At 35.9% G+C, this 13,972-nt stretch overlaps 1 long non-coding RNA gene across 1 annotated transcript; it reads left to right on the top strand.

Annotated features, from left to right (window-relative positions):
* Positions 1-306: 306 nt before the first annotated feature.
* On the top strand, positions 307-13,768 carry LOC128570827 (uncharacterized). The gene is made up of 3 exons (XR_008375643.1): positions 307-349; positions 12,577-12,643; positions 13,705-13,768. It is a non-coding gene; the product is annotated as an uncharacterized LOC128570827 (long non-coding RNA).
* Positions 13,769-13,972: the final 204 nt, after the last annotated feature.

Consider the following 13,972-nt stretch of genomic DNA (forward strand, 5'->3'; position numbering starts at 1 on the left):
ACGTACATGCATGAGGAGTAAATTTTTCACCAAATGTATTAGAGGCTTTTTTGGAACAAGGGAGATAAACACATTACAGTTGACTGTGATGGCCCCTGAAGATCATAGGAGCCTATGAGACAATTATCACAAGTACAAAATCTCCCATAAAATTTAAGAAACAAAATAGCCAGAGGTCCCTTTGTTTTCATCTTTCTAGGTGCATCAAGAAATTCAAGACAAAAAACACAATTAAATTATCAGATATGTGGACAACCCGCTGTTTGGCTGAAGAGGGAGAAGGCAACACCGAGGCTGTGAAGTCCTTCATCTTGGGCTGGCCCACTCAGAACTTTGTGGCCACTTTCAAGTAAGAACCACAGCTTGTCCTATATTTACCTTTCTGAGCTATTGTGGTCATTTCTGTGATGAGAGGGAAAACTTCAGGCAAATTTTATTCCCCAAATTGGTAGAAAGATAACATTTTAGTCTGATTGTTTATGAAATCTATAACTGATTTTTACACCTAATTAAACCAATACACTTGTGTGACATGTTTCCCCTAAGAGATTTTGGCTTAAACTATATGAAAAGTAACACCACTTTGGGGGACTCTTGTAGTCATTTATCTTGGCTTGGCCAATCTCTTTTAAAGGGGCTCTTCTGTGTCAGTGTCCTGCCATGGGGGCAGGGTCCACTAAGACCTGTGGAAGTGGCATCATCCGACTGAAGAAATATAATGTTAGAAACAATGGCAAAGAAAGAGACATGAGACAGAGAACAGAATTGAAGGTGGGAAGTCAAGGGTCCATTGACTGTTTGAGGGATTCCAGCAATGGCCCAGAGTGTTTGATCCATTCTGCTTCATAAATATTCATTTGCCCAGAGGGTAAGATGAGGGAGAGAACAAAGATGCCAGCACATTCTTTGAGTGAGCATATCAGCCCCTATTGTATTTGTTTTTTAAGGGTTTGAGTAGACTTGAGAAATCTGAAATCTGAGCCTTATAATGAGACTGCATCGTGCTTGAGATCGCACACACAGATTTCTAAGGAGGTGTTAAACTCCATTACTTCCCTGTTTAGTAAAACACCACCTCTGAGGAATCAGGGAGAGGCAGGAATTTTCCTCCCATCACCACCACAGAGGATCTTCCTCCAGGATAAGGGATTTAAGCTCTTCCACCCATATCTCAGGGTTTGAGCTACTGCCTTGGTTTCTGCCCAAGGAAAAGCAAATATCCCAAATGGGTGTCTGCTTTGCCTGTTTACTATGCAGGAAATGACCCAGTTAATGTATCTTTCTAGGTCTTTGTCATTGTCTCTTCTGTGGCCATTTTTCCTCAGAGTGCTCACAGACCCAGCTGAGGTGTTTAAAAGCTCTATCCCTATCAGGCTAGAATTTCAGAAAAGGCAGGAAGCTTGCCAGCATTTGGCTAGCTTAAATGTAAACTAGCTGACTTTTCTTTGTTCCAACTCACTCAGCTTATTGTTTAATATTCCTCTGTTTCTGGGGGTGCTCTCCCTTGCCAAGAATGAAGTCTTCGTTCTCCACCCTTCCTGCATACTAAAACAACAAAGGGGACTTGAACTTCTAGGGATAATGAAGGGGAGTAGATTGGTCAAACCCTTCAACTCCCTCTTCAACATCCCCTTTCCTAATGGCTAGGTGTTTGTTTTACATACCGAGCCTTTGAATTTCATAAGTCTTTAGAAGACACTGAAATGGCATGCATGAAGCTAATTTTATAAAATATTCTGATTTAGTTTGCATAACTTATTTATCCTCCAAATTTTGCTAAAGAAGTAGTTTTTCATCCTACAAAAAAATTGATGTCATGACATACAGGGTTGTGAATTCTGTATCAAGTTTTTATTTAGTTTCTATGGAAATGTGGGAGTTGAGAGCAAAGTATAGATTTTAAGGAGTAAACTTCAGTTTTCCAGGATTCATTATTTCCTGGATTTTAGGATTAAAGAATTTGTTTCCTCTTCTCCTGACTGTTCTTAGTTGGTACTTTTCAGTTTGGGGGGGGAGGCAAAAATCACAGCTGTGAATTTGAACACCTTTAGGATTTGTTTTTCCCTTAAAGATGTAGGGTCCTATAGATGAACCTGATACTTTTCATTCTGCTTTTCTGCCCAGCACCACCAAACTGTTAAGGCTTCATCCAAAAGCCAAAGGACTAAAGTTTTTCACACTGTTAAACTTCTCTAGTAAAGACAGGGATATCATGGCATTCTACTCTGCACTAGTGACATCCACAAGAGTTTTTGTTTTTTCCTTTTTTTTTTTTATTAAGTCATTGGTGCATAAATCATGAACATATTTATGGCATTTTTGGATTCAATGTGTTGAGTATAGGTACAAATTGGAATGCTTACTGCCACTAATCAACATAGCCTTCACTTCATTTACCCAATTAAAACGTTTAGACATTTGTGTTCTTCACCTGATAGAACCAACTTGTACTTGCAATGTGCTCCATAGGTGTGGTTCCCCTACTAATCCTCCCTCTATCAACACAACCCTTTCTCTTCCCCTCTCCCTCTCCTTTCCTCCTTCATCCTAGGCTAGAGTTGTGGTTCATTTTTCATATGCGAGTGTGAGTCCTTATAAATTGGTTTCACAGTAGTACTGAGTACATTGGATATTTTTTTCTATTCCTGAGATACTTAACTAAGAAAAGATATTTTCTAGCTCCATCCCTGTAAACATAAAAGAGGTGAAGTCTAGATTTTAAGAACTTATTTGGAAATAACATATGTTTTTATCTTTCCTTGCATGTCTTGTTTTTCATGGCAGACATCCATAGATATCCTTATTTTCTATTGCTTGACCTCCTTGGAGTTCCATGTACAGAGAATCTATTTGTTGTGATTGTTGTGACCATACATCCTTTTTAATCAAATAATTTTCATGAAGCTTTATAAGAAAGGAGGGGTTGGGGAATGTGGAAACAAGTTTTATGTACACTTTATTGCTCAAACAATGTCTCTTGAACTAAGTGGTCAAGGTTAATATCTCCAGTCATGGCATGTGGATATCATGTACTTCTTGATATAATGTCATGTTAAAAGCAATTTAGCTCCATGGTCCTCTCCCCCCCATAGAAAAACATAATTCTATTGTAATAATGAGAAAATCATCGAAGTAACACAAATTGAGAGTCATTCTACAACATCACTGACCAGTATACCTCGAAACTATAAAAGTAAATAGGCAAAAACAGGGAAAGACTGAGAAACTGTCATAGATCAATTTCTTTTCTTTTTTTTTTTTGGCCCTGGTCACATAATTTATTTGTTATATTCATAAAAATAACATAAAATCATGATTAAAAATTCAAGTAATGCAGAAAAATGACAAGTACAAAGTTTTAAAGTACCCAAGCTTTTCATTCCTACTACAGAAAAGTGGGGGCTATTTAGAAGTATAAATACATGTCACCATTTAAATGCCTTTTTTTATTAATATTAAATCATAGCTGTGTACATTAATGTGATCATGGGGTACCATACACTGGTTTTATAAACAGTTTGACACATTTTCATCACACTGGTTAACATAGCCTTCCTGGCATTTTCTTAGTTATTGTATTAAGACAATTATATTCTACATTTACTAAGTTTCACATGTACCCTTGTAAGATGCACTGCAGGTGTTATCCCACCAATCACCCACCCTCTGCCCATCCTCCACCCCTCCTTCCCCTCCCTCTCAATTTCTAAGGAAACATGATAATTAAATGTACTATGGATACTCGATTAGCTCCTAGGCCAGAAAAAGGACATTAATGGAAACCCAGTGATGTCTGAATAAAGTCAAGAACTTACTTTATTTGAAGAATAGTGTCCCAATATTGTTTCTTAGCTTTAAAAAATAGTCATGATATTGTAAAAGGATAACATTAGAGGAAAGTTAAAGTGGGTGAGAAGGATGCAGGGGCTCTCCATCTTATTTTTATATCTTTGCTTAAAATCTGCCATTATTTTAAAGTTAAGATTATTTTCTTACAAAAAGGTGTGGAGTTTTGGCTTTTCTGATAATTGCTCTTGAAAAGCATTTCCTTGGGCTCCTTTTTCCCCTAAAGACAGCTTATTTGAGTGACATGGTCCCCAGCTTGCCCTGAGCAGGACAGAACTTTATGTCCTCCATCATTTGAGATAATCTTCCAATATGTCTTTACTTTCTTACCTTTATGACAAACTTCTTTCCCTTCTGAATATTAGTATTGTATTTTTCATAGTCTTAAGTGCTTTTACCAACAGAGAGCTAAAGTGTCTTTATAAACTCAAAGATAACCGTTCCTTTTAGAGCACTTTTGTTTTTTATCCTGTAAAATTGTATGATATTAAGAACTATGAAAGAAAATAACTCCTTGATTGTAGGATAGAGCAAGAGGAAGGGAAAACCTAAGAAGTTTACACAAATAAGAAGATTACAGAGTTTGCCCGACACAGTTGGTAATTTATTTTTTGAAGCAATGTATGCTATGTTGTCAAACTAGTGAACACCATAGAGCAATGAGAAGTAATGATCTAAAGCTGCAGGAAGTAATCCAGATACATTTCACAAATGTAATGTGGAATCAAAGCAGCTAGGCCAAAGCAGCACATACTGTATGATTATATTTACTGAAAGTACCAAGACAAGCAAACTATTCTCTGCTATGGAAAGTAGGAATGGTGACAACCACAGGCTGAATAGGAACATCAGTGGACCTTCCATGGCGATTGTCTGTTTCATAATCTGGATGGTGGTTAGGGAGGTGTGTTACACTTCAGCTTTGTGCAGAATTCTCTATACATGTTATTTGTCAAATAAAAGTTACAAAATTACTAAGAATCTTAAAATGAAAGTTTTTTTAATTTCTTTGAATAAAGTGAGTGGGTATAAAGAATATGTCTCATATATTCTCAACACTGAATAAACCCGAGCTTTGACATGAACTCTGAAAATGTGGGCGTTTTAAAAAAGAAAATGTAATAATTTATGAAAGATGGAGTTTGCATCATTAACTATTGGTTGACAAGATGCTATGTGCTTTCTGATGGCCAGTTCTGAGATATTGCTTATGCAGAATGTTGCAAAGCAACAAAAATCAGAAAAAAATACAAATACTTCTGAAGTGAATTTTGTTGGATCAAGAAAATAACTAAGGTTTCCAATTTCTCTGAAGAGATTAGCGAGAAAGTTTCAGAGAAGACCACATTGGTCTAAAGTTCATTTTATTTATAAATTTAAGAATTAAATACAGCTGGAGAAAACTATTAATAATAGCCATTTAATTCGAAATGAATTGAGCTTAAACAGGTTGTATTACTTGAAGGTAAGTTTTCTATGAACTCATTTGCTAAATTATAATTCTTCAGTATGTATTTAAATGTTGACATCTCTGAAAACATTTTGGTTGCTGAGCCAAGATATTTTCGTTCATATGCCAAATTTCGCCTTCACCTCTTTAATCTCAATATTAGGCATACTTTCCATCCCATGATGCTTTAAACTACAAACACAGTACAATTGAGATAACTAATCCAGCTTTACAGATGTGGGAAAACCAAGTGTTGGATTATACATCAAGTATTCTTGGCACTGTAAGAGCTACCACCCTTGCTCATATAAAACCACTTGTAGAAACTCAGTGAAACAGAGGGTCTGTGTAGAATCCATAAAAAATAATTTACTGTAACTAGAGTTGGGATTTTGAAATTTCTCCAAAAGGACATTTTCCCTTTGGGCATCTCCAGAACACAGTTATGCTGAGGTTGCATCTTCCATGTGCAGCTATGTCAGTAACAGCAGGCTGTTTCTATTTTCATCAGGATTGACAATCTTCAATATGCTAGCCTGAGTAGTTTGTGTGATTTTCCTCCTGTATTTTCTCTGATTGCAGTTCTTCACAGGAAAAAGACAAATGGCTTTCTCTTCTTCAGTGGTATGTTTTTCAGCATATATAGTTTTAATCTTTACGATGCAAGAAATGAATTCAACCTTTCCTGCAGAGATGTGCCCCAGATTGTTCTCTTCTCTTAAGTAGAAATTGTTCATTTGTCCTGAAAATAAGGTACCGTATGGAGTATTTGGGAGCTACTATTCGCTTTATATGTTCTTTTCTTACATGTTTGGCTTACTTTCTAGGAAGGAGACTATTACTATTCAGAACATTGAGGTCTAGTTATTTTATGTCAACCAGAAAGTAGTCAAGAATATCCTCCCACCCTTCCTGTCACCTCCTGTCTTCTAATTGGGACTAACAGTTTCCTCAGTGTGTGTATTAAGTTCCGATATCTGGAGGGCTTTTGCTGAGTACCTCAAAAGCCAATTCTTTAGCCCACCATTGTGTATACAGATTTCAACGGTAGATTTAGGCTCATCTGTCAGAACCATAGTTCTTCCCTCCTTCCTCTCCCCTTCTCCTCCCCAAGCAAGAGGTATCAAGATTTGCACTCTGTCGGAGAGCAACATGAGAGGCAAAATGTCATTGCTTTGCTTTGCCCTTGCAAAGTATTACATATGCTTCTGTTGTTATCAGTATGGTGTGGACATGTCCAGAGAAGGCAGGGAAGCTATAAGGATAAAATGTTACCCAGAGCTGCCTTAACCTGCTTATGCTTCTTAAACCTCACTAGACATGGAGGCCCCTATTCTTTTATGCGCCTTAGTCCAACATCCCAATTTCTATTTATTTTCTTCCAACCTAGAAAGTGATCTGATTTTGCTGAGTCTTATCTTATGTCTATAAGCATGGCACATGAGGATATTGAATATATTAGCAAAGCAGATTGATTTTGAAAATAATCTCTCAGCAAATTCCATCTAACTCAGTGTTTGCATTTGATTAGGAACATCGATCTGGAAAAAGTCAAAGATGACCCAAAGAACATTCCCTTAAAAATCTACACTCAAGATGTTGCCAATTGTGTCCATGTAAGTGATTATCAGGCAGTACATTTAATTCCAGGTTTCTGCATAAATCACATTACTGGGGATAATGCACATAAGAGAGACAGGCAGGCAGACGGGTGGACTGTGCGTGTGTAGCACAGGGAAAAATGCATTTTCCTAGGTGTATCTATGTCTTTGTATCTATGCAAAGCAAACTCTGGAGGACAGGAAGCAAGAAAAGCTTATCTTAGCTACAGTATTTGACATTTACACTCGGAAGGAACACCGGCTGTCAGAGGTCTCTTTAGTTTCTGTGCATGACTGTTTCCTGGATCTCATCAACAGCAGCTGCAGGGAATGGTCGTAAAGTTATTTCCACAAAGAGCTAATTCCTATTATTATTTATTATTATTTCCTATTATTATAAATAATTTTTCCAAGTTGTCAATTCTGAAGTAAAAGTGGTTTTGAAAAGTGTGTTTTTTGAGTTGTTATGGATTGAATTGTTCAGGTTAATAAGTGAATGATGTGGGAAAGGTGACATTTTTAGGGGATTAGGATTTTTCTGCCCCAATTTTTTGCAACATGGGTCAAATAAATATTGTTTAACTGTAGTTATAATATATAATTGATGACTGATTTTACTACAAAATCCAGGATGTTATCGATGATGAATTAGATGGAATTTTATGAGTAATCTTATGATACCATATCCTGTCATAGTTCACCACAGCTCTAGCACACAAAATGGTTTCATTTGTGGAAAACTATGAAGTGAAGAATGGCTATGTTTTGGCTAAAGAGCAAAACTTATTCAAATGTTCTGAACAAGACCCATATGCCAGATATGATTTCTTGAGTGCAATACTCAAATTTTTAAGGCACTAAAGTACAGAGATCTTCTGTAGAAAAGTGGAAATAAATGTATTGTTATTACCACCTGATTTGATTCAATTGGTATGGTGGTTTGTTATTGTCACAAGATGATATTCAAAGAAAACCCCATAAATTTTTTGGAACACTTTTTTAAAATGTGAGTTCTTGAGAAAGGAATGATGTTCCACTCTTCAGTTAGGAAAAGATGAAAGATATGGTGGGTCGGGTGCTCTGTTGATACCACTAGTCCCCTAGAGTGTCATGGATGATTTGACACACTCTGTCCATTGCTCTCTGAAGCAGATTTCATGGGAAGCGTCTCTCTGAGGAGCTCTGCTTGCAGAGTGATTCCCCCACTTAGGAGCACTTGAAGGGGAAGTACTGTCTTCTTCCTTTAGCTGTGCACAACCTGTCATGAATACTGCTATTGTGCAACCAAATAACACCTTATCCATTTTTTTTTGTTTGTTTTTGTTATTCATCAGCTAGAGAGCTTTGTCAGGTGAAATTCACTTTTTTAGTATACCACAAAGTCATATGGCCATGTACACTTCCTGTAAGTATGATTCTGAACATGTATGCCAATTAATAAGAAAAACTATTACTAAGTAGGTAATTGGGAAGATAGATGCTTCACTTTATAAAAAACTCCATAAGATAATTTCTTTAAATGGATTGGTTTTAGACTTAACAAAAAGCAGAAACTTTTATTAAAATCAATTCTTAAGTCAAAGCCCAGTATTTAACATTCCTGTGACACGTCAGGCAAAAAAGTCTCTGGGTTGGGGCTTCAAATCTTTTTTTTTTTTTTTTAATAAATCATAGCTGTGTACATTAATGTGATCATGGGGCACCCTACACTGGTTTTATAGAGTATTTGACATATTTTCATCACACTGGTTAACATAGCCTTCCTGGCATTTTCTTAGTTATTGTGTTAAGACATTTATATTCTACATTTACTAAGTTTCACCTGTAGCCTTGTAACATGCACTATAGGTGTAATCAAATCTTCCCTGTTGTTCTCTCATTCAATTTGGCATAATCCTTGACGATACTAAGATTATGATTTGAAGTAGATACATTTCAAATCCTTTATATAAATAAAAATTTCTTAACAAACAACTTTAGAACCAATTTGTCATGTGAAATAATTGGCTTATGGAAAAGAATTACTGTTAATGGAGAAATAAGTGATACATTATTTGTAGATTTTCCATAGCTTTATTATCATATCTTTAAAATATCATTATATTCTCATTTATGATACTTATTTGTAAATTTAAGGCCCTCTCTATCATGAACATAGCCCAAATAACTGATTTGTTGTAAAACTTAGGTATATGGAAAAATATTTCTTTCCTTTATAACATATCATTTTTCTCGATTTGACTGTTGCCTATTTGGAATTTTGCAAGGTCCAATGATATGCTTGAATCTTGCTGATTTTTTTTTTAAATCTCCTTTTTAAATAAGTGTTTCTTGCTATTGTTTAGCATATACCTATGACAGACAGATCATAGACTCTATGGTAGAGTTGTTAATAGAACTGAGATATCTTAAATTTTCAATTCTTTCTATGAGAGGGATTGGCTATGGAAAGTAGCCACAGTGTTTGACACAGAGAAAATTCTCAATAAAAATGTAAATATATTTGTGTGAACAGTTATTATTCATGTTTTGCCTAAACTGTCTTTAAGCCTTGCAAGGAAATAAAAGCCTGGACTGTAAAACCACTACTGAGGAAAAGAATAAAGTTTCAGCTTTCTCTGTACTTTCCCCATTACGTTATGGGAAAACAAATATACAAATGAGGCAGTGTGGATTTTTCCTTGTTTGTTGATTTTACTTTGATTGGGAGCTGTATCCCTGTACTGTGCCAAAAATACATTTGGTCCCCTATTTACTTGCTTAAGCTTTAATACTTTTTGGCCACACAACTTTTTATTTCAGAGAAATATTATATTAAAAGGCACAATTTATAAGGGAATACATGTAAATTATTATCAATTGTGTTCTACTGAAGCTTGTGATTGACTCTTTTCATAAAAAATCAAGACTACTTCTTCAGTTGATTTAAAATTTTTATTCACAGCTATATTTCTCATTTCTTTTTTCCTACAGTATAAAACCATAAGAATAAAGAACTCACACACCGCCAACGAAGTTGTGAAGATGTTTTTTTCTATTCTAAGAGTAACCGTAAGTTACTCTGCTGGATGATCTTTATTAGAAACACACTGATATTTTAAGTTCATAGTAATCTTATCCCTTTCATCAGAAGACACCTGATTATTAAAGATACCATTACTTTGTCCCCTAAAATGTAGAAATTAAAATGAATATGCTTTAATATTAGCTTAATACATGGTGGCATTCTTCCAATCTTATTTTAGATTGGTGTAAACTGCGGGTAGAATGAGATTGGACTATAATTTTCAAAAATAATATGCACCTTGATTGTACTATGAAAATTGTACAATATAACATTTTTATGTCAGATCCGTGTTGACAGAGTTTGAACTCCTTTTTCTCCTTCCTACATGACTCTATATTTCTACTGCTCCTCCATGCAACTATCCTGTTATTTCTCCAAGGTTCCATCAGTCTCAGAAAGGCCAATTCTCAAGGATTTTCTCAGTGTACCATTTTACATAAAGTAACATTGGGTGACCACACATCCTGAGAATGAGCTGGCTAGTACCTCTATAAAATCAGGAAGGAAAAAGACAAATTTTGTGTTAGACACTAGATTCAAAGCGCTGTAGTGTGTACACCATACTCCTTTCTGTTTTGCCTTTAGTTTTTGTCCCTTTCCATTTTCTGTGGCACAGGTGAGTGTTTTGAAATTGTAGCAGTAGAGAAGATGATAGTATTCAAAGATGAGGTAGGGGAAAGAGAACTGGAAGGTTTTCTCATTGTGTCTCTATCCATTATATAAACAGCATAGAATGAAAGAGTACCTTTTGTTAAAGGGAATGAATTAAAAAAAAAAAAAGAAACTAAAGGAATCACTGTAAAAATGCCATTCCTCAAATGAGGCTCTCTGATATTAGAGCACACTAATGCTATTATATGACATAATGCACACTTAAGATACACCATGATGTCATTATATGTATGTTGATTTGCTTGTTTGTGGTGCTATAGGAAGGCACAACTACATCAGGGACTTTACCAAAGCAATGCAAACATTGTAAAAATTATTTATTACCCTCATTATCACACTGAAAGAAGAAAGACTAAACCATAGGACAACCAAAATTTTTGATAAGAAATCTGCTTTCTTTCTTACATGAGATTTGTAATATAGTTAAATGTATATGAACTGAGTAAAGCAGGCACCTCTGCATTGATTTTTATTCTGTACACCTATATTTAAGGGAGGATATAGTTTCAGGAGTAGAAAGGAAGATGAATGACATGATTTATTTTCTTATCCGGCTCTTAACCTTTGAATACAATGGTCAAGCTTTTCAGGAAAAATGTCTATTACTTTTAATAAGAATTGAGGATATTTGGTGATAGCTATTGAAGGGGATTTTTAGTTTGTCTTCAGGTGCCACAGGAAACAATAGATTGTGTTAGATTACTCTTCAAATTTATTTATTTTTTTATTTAAAGTTTTTTTTATTATTATTAAGTCATAGTTGTGTACATTAATGCGACCATGGGGCACCATACACTGGTTTTATAGACCATTTGACATATTTTCATATTCTTCTTAGGAAAGTATCTCAAGAATGGAAAAAAAGTAACCAATGTACTCATCCCTACTATGAAATGAATTTATGGCTTTCATATGAAAGCTATAACCCAGTTACACCCTTCATATATACATTAAAAATTTTAGCTAGGAGACATGGCAGGGACAATGTCACAAACTGAATATTTTGTGGTTGCAAAAGGGAGTGGTTGTAAGATATTCATCAGAGCTAGAATTCTCCATTATAAAGGTAGGCCATGATTTTTAATCTGAATTTCAAGGCTAGGATATGAAATACTGGCAACAGATTTCTCTGTTCTAGCTTTATTGGAACCATTTTTATTTTATCCTTCCTAGAGGATTCAGCAAAATCTGATGAATTAGTATAATGTTTTTTCAAGTGGAGTTCACAGTGCTGTTGGGTCCTAACTGTAACAGTGAACGATTGTATTGTTTTCCGTGACTACTAGGGTTATTTTCTAGGTAGAATTCTTGTTCTTTTCTGTCCTCAGTGCTGGACTTAACCAAACTCAAGCCAGTGGAAACTGTGCCAGCTACCTATCTTATCAAAGCCTGTTGGTAATTCTTCTGCTCAGAAGTAGCTGAGCTAATAATCAGCATTTGCCTTTTTACTTTGTCATCACAGACACAGCAGCATTTGTGTCTTTCTGGATAACAAGGTTGTCTTTTCAGGGCTGTACTGGATGTCCAGTATTCTCTGAGAAGTTTCAATATTAAAGAAGTCCAGTCTTTCAAGAGGAAATTCACCTTTTAGAAACAGGAAGTTTGTTCTCTTTTTGTTAGTGAGCCGACCTCCAATTTGACATTTTATGGCCTGTCTATACAATGAGGGCCTGATTCCACTGCAGCTCATGGATCCTGAGCCATCACTGGATGGAGAAAAGCAGGATTCCTGAGTCCTCTACTGGGGGCTGGGAAAGAGACACTAGTTCTAGGAATCAGCATTCACATCTTCAGAATCCATCTCCATCCTCTTCAACGTGATAAGAATTTATAGTATCCATAATTTTCCTTTTGCAAAGCATACAATGTCAAAACTACGTCCTCATTTAGTCCCCAAATTTGAAAGATTTATTATAACTTTGAATTCTTTTATCTCCAAGGGCTCAGACACAGATTACCAGTTGTGGGTAAATTCTGGAAAGAAAAAGGAAGGATATCCCCTTGTTGGTAAGGGTTTGCAAACGTTCTTTATTTGACATTTTAATTGTAATGTGACTTGCACACATCCCTTGTAGATTACCAGCTTCCTATTTTGATAAATGGGTTTGTTTTATTGCTGTTATGGAAAACTCCTTGTGCTCCATTTGCTGAATGTTGCTGTAGTAATTGATAGGAATGGAACATTGCATTTTGTGCCTATGCCAGGTGGAAAGGAAGAGTTAGTGTTCAGGGAATTACATTCATTAATAAGAGAGGAATAGAAGGGAACTTAATCTCTTTAAAATGTCAAAGCACAATGGTATTTGAGGATGACACTAAGAGAATGCAATCACTTAAAGTGTGACAACCACAATCTCATTGTAGTCAGGTGACTAGGATTTAGTTTGTCTAGTATGTAAATTTCTTTTTGTATCTGTTTATTGTGTTTCTAATGCCCTGATTTCTCCATTCTGATCATTACCTGGGAAAAGCAACCTCAAAGGGAAGCAGTAAGAGGAAAGCCTAAATCAAGCCAGTTCCATTACTCTTGAGTGACTAATTATGCAACCTGTAAAGAGTCATTAAAAGTCTTTCACAGACAGACATTATATGGTAGATAATAGTAAAGATAGTGATGCTTGACATAGTGTAATGTTCCTTGTTCCTTTTGTTTATGTAACGTTAGCCGCTAATGGTTCCTTTTTGGACCCTTATTATACTAGTGTGAGAGGTAGAGTAAATGTCTGGTTAATGTCAAAGAAAAAACAAGAATACCTTTCAATGTTTTCAGATCCAAACACAGGAAGGCTCAAAATTATGCAACTTCCAAAATAATCTCCATATTTATTCCAAACAAGGTAGCCTTAAGGAACTAACTAACTCCTCCCTAATTGCTCTTCAGACTACTGTGGAAGGACCACCAGCCTTATGCAGGCATCTCTAACTGCAAGCATGCAAATGATCATTTAGTCAACAAAAGGGTTCTTTCAAACAAAAGTTCCAGGAGTAAGGGCAGTATGTTCTGTTTGTAGCACACCTGGTGACAGCACCAGTCAGTCTGAAATGTACACTTAGATTTTTCTGTGTAGGACACGAATACCCATACGGAATACTGATGAGTCACCTTCGAGACAGTGAACTCATGAGAACAGGACCAAAGGGCAGGACCAGCACTTTGACCTTCCAAGAGCTCTCCCTTATGGAAGAGCTCCCTCCAGAAATACAGTGTCGTTTCAGCCTCAAGCCAAAATGTCGGGCTACAGCCCAGCAACACCAAGGTGAGTTGCTCCTCTTCTTTCATAGAGTCCTCTTTCAGGAAGCAGTAAGAGGAAAGCCTAAATCAAGCCAGTTCAAGCC

The sequence above is a fragment of the Nycticebus coucang genome, chromosome 18 (assembly GCF_027406575.1).
Source record: "Nycticebus coucang isolate mNycCou1 chromosome 18, mNycCou1.pri, whole genome shotgun sequence".
Taxonomy (NCBI): domain Eukaryota; kingdom Metazoa; phylum Chordata; class Mammalia; order Primates; family Lorisidae; genus Nycticebus; species Nycticebus coucang.